Raw genomic sequence first — 7,674 nt, 5'->3', positions numbered from 1 at the left:
ACTATAATTCACTTCAACAATACGTCTCTCTCTGACTGCAGTTCAATTACTCATTACCTTCACACACATTACCGTCACGTTGTCACCCTCTTTTATATACCAGCCTACCCTATATCTAGTAAATACTAGAGCATTCGCCAAGGTACAGGATAGTTCTAGAAAATAGGTGGCGCCACACCTGTCACGTGACCTCGATGACGCAACAATATGTACAAATTATCTTTATATAATAAATAATTGTAAATTATTAATACGTTTTGTAAGTGATAGGTTTTTAAAAAAATACATGAATTAATTTTTGTATGACAACTTAATTCACAAAAACTAACTTAGAGCTTAAACATTTTAATTTGTTAAAATAATAATAATTGTCCCGTAAGGTTTACTCGGCTTTTTATTCTCTTTAATTATCAGTTATGTCGCCATCTGTTGACAAACATTTGTTGTATAGTCTGTACTTTTTTTTAGGGTCCTTTCATATGCGTATTGCCTTCCATAATTTATCTTATAAAATTTTAAAGAAAAAATGATTTTGAAGATCAGTGTAATTATGTTCAAAATGGCGTTTCCTGTACCTATTTTGAAAGGCTACTGCAGCTAAAGTAATTATGAAAAATATCCAAATCTAGGTAACATACGTTGTTTTCAATTCACCTCATATTGAATGGTCGAAGTTCTTATTCTGCTTTTTTCTTGACATCTTCACAGTTGAAGATGTTGCGGCAACGCATTTAATTTTTAGTTAATTGCCGGTTTTCTTAGCTTGAACATTAGAAATTCTAATATTCTAAGTTGGAATTCTTCCCGAGAATGGCTGATGACGCGGTAGAATTTGGAGGTAGACACAACAGAGGCTCTTTAACTTTTAAAGACAAACAAGATTCATTCAGTAAAAAGACTATAAAGAACGACCTTTACACTCCAGATATATATTTTTATTTTATTTTATATGTATCTGAAGTGTAAAGATCGTTTTTTAAAAACTTTTTATCAAAATATGTAAATCCCTCCAGTATGCACTACAAATTTTGAAAGACAACAAAAGATTTATTGAGCACCTTGTTAGTAGTATATGGGTTCACGTGCCCAAGGATATATTGGATCAACCACTAGAAGACTCTGTAGTTGAATAAAAATAACATTATAACACTAAAACCTACAACACCAGTAGTATTACCAACCACTGTCTAAACGAATGTGGCGTTGTGCCTATCTTCAATTTCTTCCACGGCATCCTCCATTGCTGGGAAGAATTCCAACTTAGAATGCTAGAATCTCTTGTTATTAAGTTAAGAAAACCAGTTCTTAACCTGAAGATAAACGTATTACTCCAACATCTTTAACTATGAAAATGTAAAGAAAGATCAGAAGATGAATTTCGGTCGTTAACAAACTTTGCTTTATAATATTTTAATCAGTTTCTGTTAGTCTCTACAACTTACCTCATGAATTAAAAACCGGATAAACTGCCTTAGATAGAAAATTAAGCTTCTTTTGTGTGTCGTGAGAGACATAACTCTATGTAAAGTAAATGTGACGATTTAATCGGCAAATATATTGTGAAAACAAAAATCATAGAAATAATATATAATGTTTATATAATGGTGTTAGATGAAGATATTGTAATATGAAGGCATTCCAGTCAGCGATTAAAGGTTGAGCATTACCTGACAAATAGGCATACACATATAGGATGAAAATTAAAACTGGAATATTAAAACTTGAGGTACGCCATAGGTCCTAACCATGCAAGTTCATAATTGTCTCGCTATAACTTTCAGATTTCAATTTCATATTTAGAACAATCATTTTCGCTGTGATATGCCATGAATAAATTTTGAGTGAATGTGAAACGGCTGATTGACAAACTCTTAATACCATCGAAAATCTCTTGATTGACATTCATAATAACGTAATTTACCATTTATATCCGTTTGGTAAAACTGTGAGAGCGGCATCTGTTGACCATTATTAAAGTCGAATTATATAAGTTTACACAAATAATCATGGCACATTTTATCTGTATATTTTTTCTTTATAATTATACTTGTCATAACACATTAGTATCGGGCCTATTCCATTTTTACTACATTCTTAATCTAGGCTCTTAAGGATTTTCAAGTATAAGAAAAGTATATAATAATAGTACTCCAACCACATATTCCCCTCGTGTAGGTTTGCGCCAAGTTCAAAACAAACCATTCTGTACTGTGATTAAAAAGATACCAGCTTCAACATGGCAAAGGTATAAACAATACAAAGTACATTATTGGTGACTTTCAAAGAACGCTATTATTATTTACTTTCTATTCATGATCCTAGTACTTTCTAAATTAATTATGTAAATACTGTGAACTACAAATTTTCACTAAAATTTAGCATAACTTCATTTACTTTGTACTGAAACTGTACTTTATTTTTATACCGTTATTTATTACACAATGATATATTTATCTCAGTCTTTCGCCAAATGCCCCCCCCCCCCCACTAGAACAGCGGTATGTCTGCGGACTAACAACTAACAACGCTAGAATCCGGGTACCAGATGGCACAGATAGCCCATTATGTAGCTTTGTGCTTAACTATCTGCGCTAGCAGTGAAAGGAAGGCAGCTAGTCATCACCTCTCATCGCCAACTCTTGGGTTACCCTTTTATCAACGAATAGTGGGATTGATCATCACATTATAACGCCTCCACGGCTGAAAGGGCGAGCATGTTTGGTGGGACGTGGATTCGAACGTGAGAATCGAGCGTCCTAACCACCATGCCGGGCCATACAGAATAGTGTGAGTGAATAATAGTATAACATATGTGGTCAAAATACAAATAATGAACTGTCACTTGGAGGCTCGAATATATCTCAAATTTCTTTATTTATTTGTAAGCTAAATAAAATTAGCTTATCATAAATCATATCTCAGCCAAATTAATTTTACACAAGAATTTTAAAGAATACTTGGTGTTTTATTTTCAATATTACTTTCAAAGTTCTAATCTTGATCGAACTATTGTAATGGTTAGGCATATTAAGAATCCTAATCGTGTTCAGCGATTTGTTACTGATTTTATAAACATTTTCCAAATTATTCAAGTTAAACAACAGTACCGTTATATAAGTTTCCATGTACAGAATCAAACTGAATATCACAATAAGAGAATGATCCTCTATAACAATTAAAATAACTAAAGAAAACGGGACGGGAACAAAATAATTGGAAACTAAACAAAGTCTGACCTTACGGTATAGGTTTTTAAATAGTTACACAACACAGATCAAGAGTTGAGAACCAAAAATAGCTTAATTAACATCGTTTCGCACAATCGGAAGCGGAAACACCGTCAGTTATATAATAAAAACATGGCTGCCATGCGAGGGTTAATAAAATCTTTAGGTCCTGATATTTCTGGTTACAAGCCGATTGGTAAGTATCATTTGTAATAATTTTAATTGTATCTTTATGTGTTATTAATACTGCCGTGTTTCTGCATATATATAAACAAAACGTATTTAAACTGTTTTTTCACGAACACAAATAACACAGACAAGTGTATTGGCATTAAAACTAAAAGTTTGTTATATAATATTACCACGTTAAGCCTTAAGGGTAAGTGATTCAGGTCACCCTGAATAAATATTTTACTGTTATTGTTAAACAATAGATCTGTGTTTCTAAATTTCAATATTTTGAATACTGTGAGAGGTTCTACTTGTAAAATAAATATATGAGCAAAGTTCATAATACAAAATTCAAATAATATAAAGATATCAATGTTTGGTAACCATCTTTATAGTTTATATTAATTTCAAATTACCAAATATGAGAAAAACACATAAAGTTGTCAAATTCAATTATCGAAATTTTGTTTCATATAAAGTATTTAGTCATTTTAATCATTTATTTAAAAAAACTTCTAATTGCTTCAATCTGTTTCAGTTTTAAGAGACAAAAATTAATGGTTTAATTAGTAATTATGATCTTGCTCAAACAAAATCTGTTTAACACTTGAAATGGTTTGGGGAGAGGGAGGAGTGGATTATATGATTTTATGGACCTTTGTTGATTACCACTGAAGATCTCTTCTACTGAGATACCAGGCAGGGCATGGTGAAAACACCATGTTGAGATACTTTGTACAAGTTCTGAAAAATAACTTCTAGGAATTACTCTCACACCTAAATGGCCCTTTTTCTTTTCCATCACTTTTGTTACATATTGTTCGGTAGAAGAAATATCACAAATTAAGCTTAATACTGATAAAGAAAAACATTTTAAGTAAAGGAAAATAGTCCTCTGCTTATATTTTAAAACAAAAAGTAGTATTAATATTTATTTATTGTAGTTATTGTCCCTAATTCTGAACCAGTAGATTAGAGGGAAGGCAGCTAGTCTAATCTAATCCTTGTTTTCCCCAAGTCCTACTGATGTAATTTTCTTAGCTAATCTTTTGTGGGACTCGTTATCAAAATCTCTTTAAAAGTCTAAGAATGCCATGTCCACACCCTTCCTTCATCCACATAATATGTACCATCCTTAAAAAAAGTGAAAAGATTAGTAAAGCAAAAATTCCCTTTAGTGAATCCATATTGATTTTCTTTTATGATATTGTAAAATTATTTTGAAAAGTGTATTTTACCATATTATAATTTCTTATTACTGAAGCAAAACTAACTGGGTTATAATGTTCAGAGCAATTATTATCATCCTTGAAAAAATAGGAGTAAATAGTAGCACAATCTTCAAGCTCCTGCCCACTGTCTGTTGACCAACCAAACCCTTGGGGAAAAATTGTTTGGTTCTGACACTTTATGTATTATTAACAGGCCCCTCACTAGCCAGTGAGGGATGGTTCTGACACTTTATGTATTATTAACAGGCCCCTCACTAGCCAGTGAGGGATGGTTCTGACACTTTATGTATTATTAACAGGCCCCTCACTAGCCAGTGAGGGATGGTTCTGACACTTTATGTATTATTAACAGGCCCATCACTAGCCAGTGAGGGATGGTTCTGACACTTCATGTATTATTAACAGGCCTCTCTCTAGCCAGTGAGGGACGTTTTTGGTGAAAAACAAACAAACTACCCAATCCAGTTTTTCTTAATTTGAACTGAAATTTTTTGGACATTTTTATTGGTTAAAAAAAAAAGAAGGCATTTCCCACATATTTTAGTATTGGGGCTGCAAAAAGTGATTTGAAGTGGTACGGGTACAGAAATCTGTCAACACATCATGAGGTTAACGGCCAAGCACAAGAAGCATGGAAGTCTCCAAATGACACACAGAGGTATTCAGGAACCGTTTAGAACCACCTTGGTAGATATTGTGTGACAAGCCGAATACAATATTATGCTTGTAGCTACTTTCAAAGTATACCTAGCTGCTCATCCTACTGCTAATTTATTGTGATGCTTCGACCTTCCCTACCGAATTGCAGGTGAAATTGTTCATATCTCAATTGAAAGCTAAACATAAAAAGGTGATAGCAGAAGCATAAAAGGTTGGCAATTGCTTAATTAATGATGCTGAGAATGTGGATTTATTGATATATACTGAATTTACTCCCAGCAGGTAGACCTTAGTACTAGCTAGTATGGAGACTTGAGGATGCTGTATTTCACTTAAATATTTATCAATTAACAAATTAAAACTTGTCTCAAAAATACACATCCAAAACCACCCTATTTGAGAGCTTCCAGATTGAACATACTTTTAATATTCAACAAATTGTAGTGTAAAGACACCCCTTGGCTTCGAGGGATGTGTTCATTTTCTAGATATTTTCTTCCATCACAGGATTAATGTCCACATGATTCAAGCTGACTCTCAAATTTTAACAGAATCCTCATGGTAATGATTATTGCTAATAAAAACAAAAAAGGATAAAAAAATATTTAAAAATATGGTCTCCAACTTAAAACCAACATACTGTAACTCTTGGAGTGCAACATTTATAGAAAAACTCACTTAGTGCCAAGTTTACTTTTAGTTAAACTCTCAGATTTAAAGAAACAAAGAGACACATTTTAATATTTCATTACTTCCCTGAAACTTGAAATAAGTAAACTTTGAGAAGTTTGAAGGGAAGGACTTTTTCCTTGTGGTGGCACAAAATTCCAAACTCGTCTGGTTAATATCACAGTTTTGAAGGCTAAGACAAATGTTATGTTTTGTTTTTTATATATGTACCTATGACAGTGTTCTGGAGGTGGATATTCATGTGTCCATGTCGGTGCTTTAGAAAAGGATGTGTCCATGATACTCTAGTAGTGTAGACGTGGATGTACATGTCTGTGGCAAGCTGCCTTTTGATGGTATATATATGTGCCTTGCCCATTGCAATGACAGAGTTAGGGTGCTCAGTCCCATAGACTTTAACACATTGACTGCCATGTGCCCCACTGGTGGGTCACAAATGACTTTTAGTTAGAGATCGTGTGACACACCAGTGGGTCACAGACAATTATGTTTGAAAGCCAAATTTCTCTTGTGGCATAAGAGTTTGAGACACTGTGACTGCTCCTTGGCACCTTTTGATTGTTTAATTTTTTTGTACTTCATTTATTATGTGGTAGCCAATGTGTTGAGCCAAAATTATAAAATGTGTGTGTTAACACTAATGACTCTGTGTTAATATTAACCCTTTCCACACGTGTCAAAGACCATGTCATCGCATTCAAAAATTTATTGAAGTACTATTTTATGTATTAATGTCATTAAGTTTGATATAAAACTGTAGATTGTAATTCAAATTATATATCATCTAATTTCTTGATTTAAAAGTAAATATTAAAAAAACACCTAAACATAGATTTTTTGTGTGTCATGTGATATGTTGAATGCAGCACTGGTTCAAATTAGATGTTTGTGATGTCAAAATACAAATTCTATAGTTTTGTACAAATTAGGAGCTTAAATTACTGATATTGACAGGCTAAAATATAAAATAAGAACCTCCTCCACGGTGAACAGAGTGCAGATGCTCCATTGTGTAGCTTTGCACTGTGTAAACAATGACAGCCGATTTTTATCTTAAAGTAAAAATATATTATAATTCTCAAACACATTAATCATTCTACAGAAAGTACATTCAAAACCAAAGTCAAAACATTACAGAAGTATTTAAAACAGAACACGCACCTGTAATAACAGCAGATAGTCCATTGTAACTTTGCTCTAAAACCTGTTATTTGTGCTTAATTAATAAATTACATTATTTTGTACAACCTAAATGCTTTTCATTTTTAAGATATAGAACTGGTAACTGAATTAAAAATACTGAATCAAATGCAGTGGCCCAGCTCACCTCTTTGCATTTTTGGAAATGCTCTTTTATATACAATTATATATGAATAACCAATCGAAAGCTCAGAATGTCCCCCTAGTGGTTTTCTCATCCATTTTTAAATATAAAGTTGTTATATCTTTCTTTCGATAAAAGATGGCATACAGGCATAGAGTCTTTAGTCTGCTCAAAATGTCATATATTTTAGACCCAAATACAGCCTTGTTACTAAAATTTATAAATTATAATTGAGTTCTTTGGTATTGATATAGTAATTTATAATTTTTTGGTTATTCAAATGTATATATATAACCTAAAAAAATTACTTTGTTTCACATCCTCCACATGCAAAATTTGATAATCCTTAGCAACCTATGGCAAGCAGCAA

At 32.5% G+C, this 7,674-nt stretch overlaps 1 long non-coding RNA gene across 1 annotated transcript in view; it reads left to right on the top strand.

Annotated features, from left to right (window-relative positions):
* Positions 1-3,316: 3,316 nt before the first annotated feature.
* Positions 3,317-7,674, top strand: part of LOC106476545 — a 7,664-nt gene continuing 3,306 nt past the window's right edge. Inside the window, exon 1 of the long non-coding RNA XR_001291906.2 lies at positions 3,317-3,423. This is a non-coding gene — a long non-coding RNA (uncharacterized LOC106476545). The remainder of the gene's footprint in view (positions 3,424-7,674) is intronic.

Source organism: Limulus polyphemus, unplaced genomic scaffold (genome assembly GCF_000517525.1).
Source record: "Limulus polyphemus unplaced genomic scaffold, Limulus_polyphemus-2.1.2 Scaffold10839, whole genome shotgun sequence".
NCBI lineage: Eukaryota > Metazoa > Arthropoda > Merostomata > Xiphosura > Limulidae > Limulus > Limulus polyphemus.
This window is presented reverse-complemented; position numbering and strand designations above follow the sequence as displayed.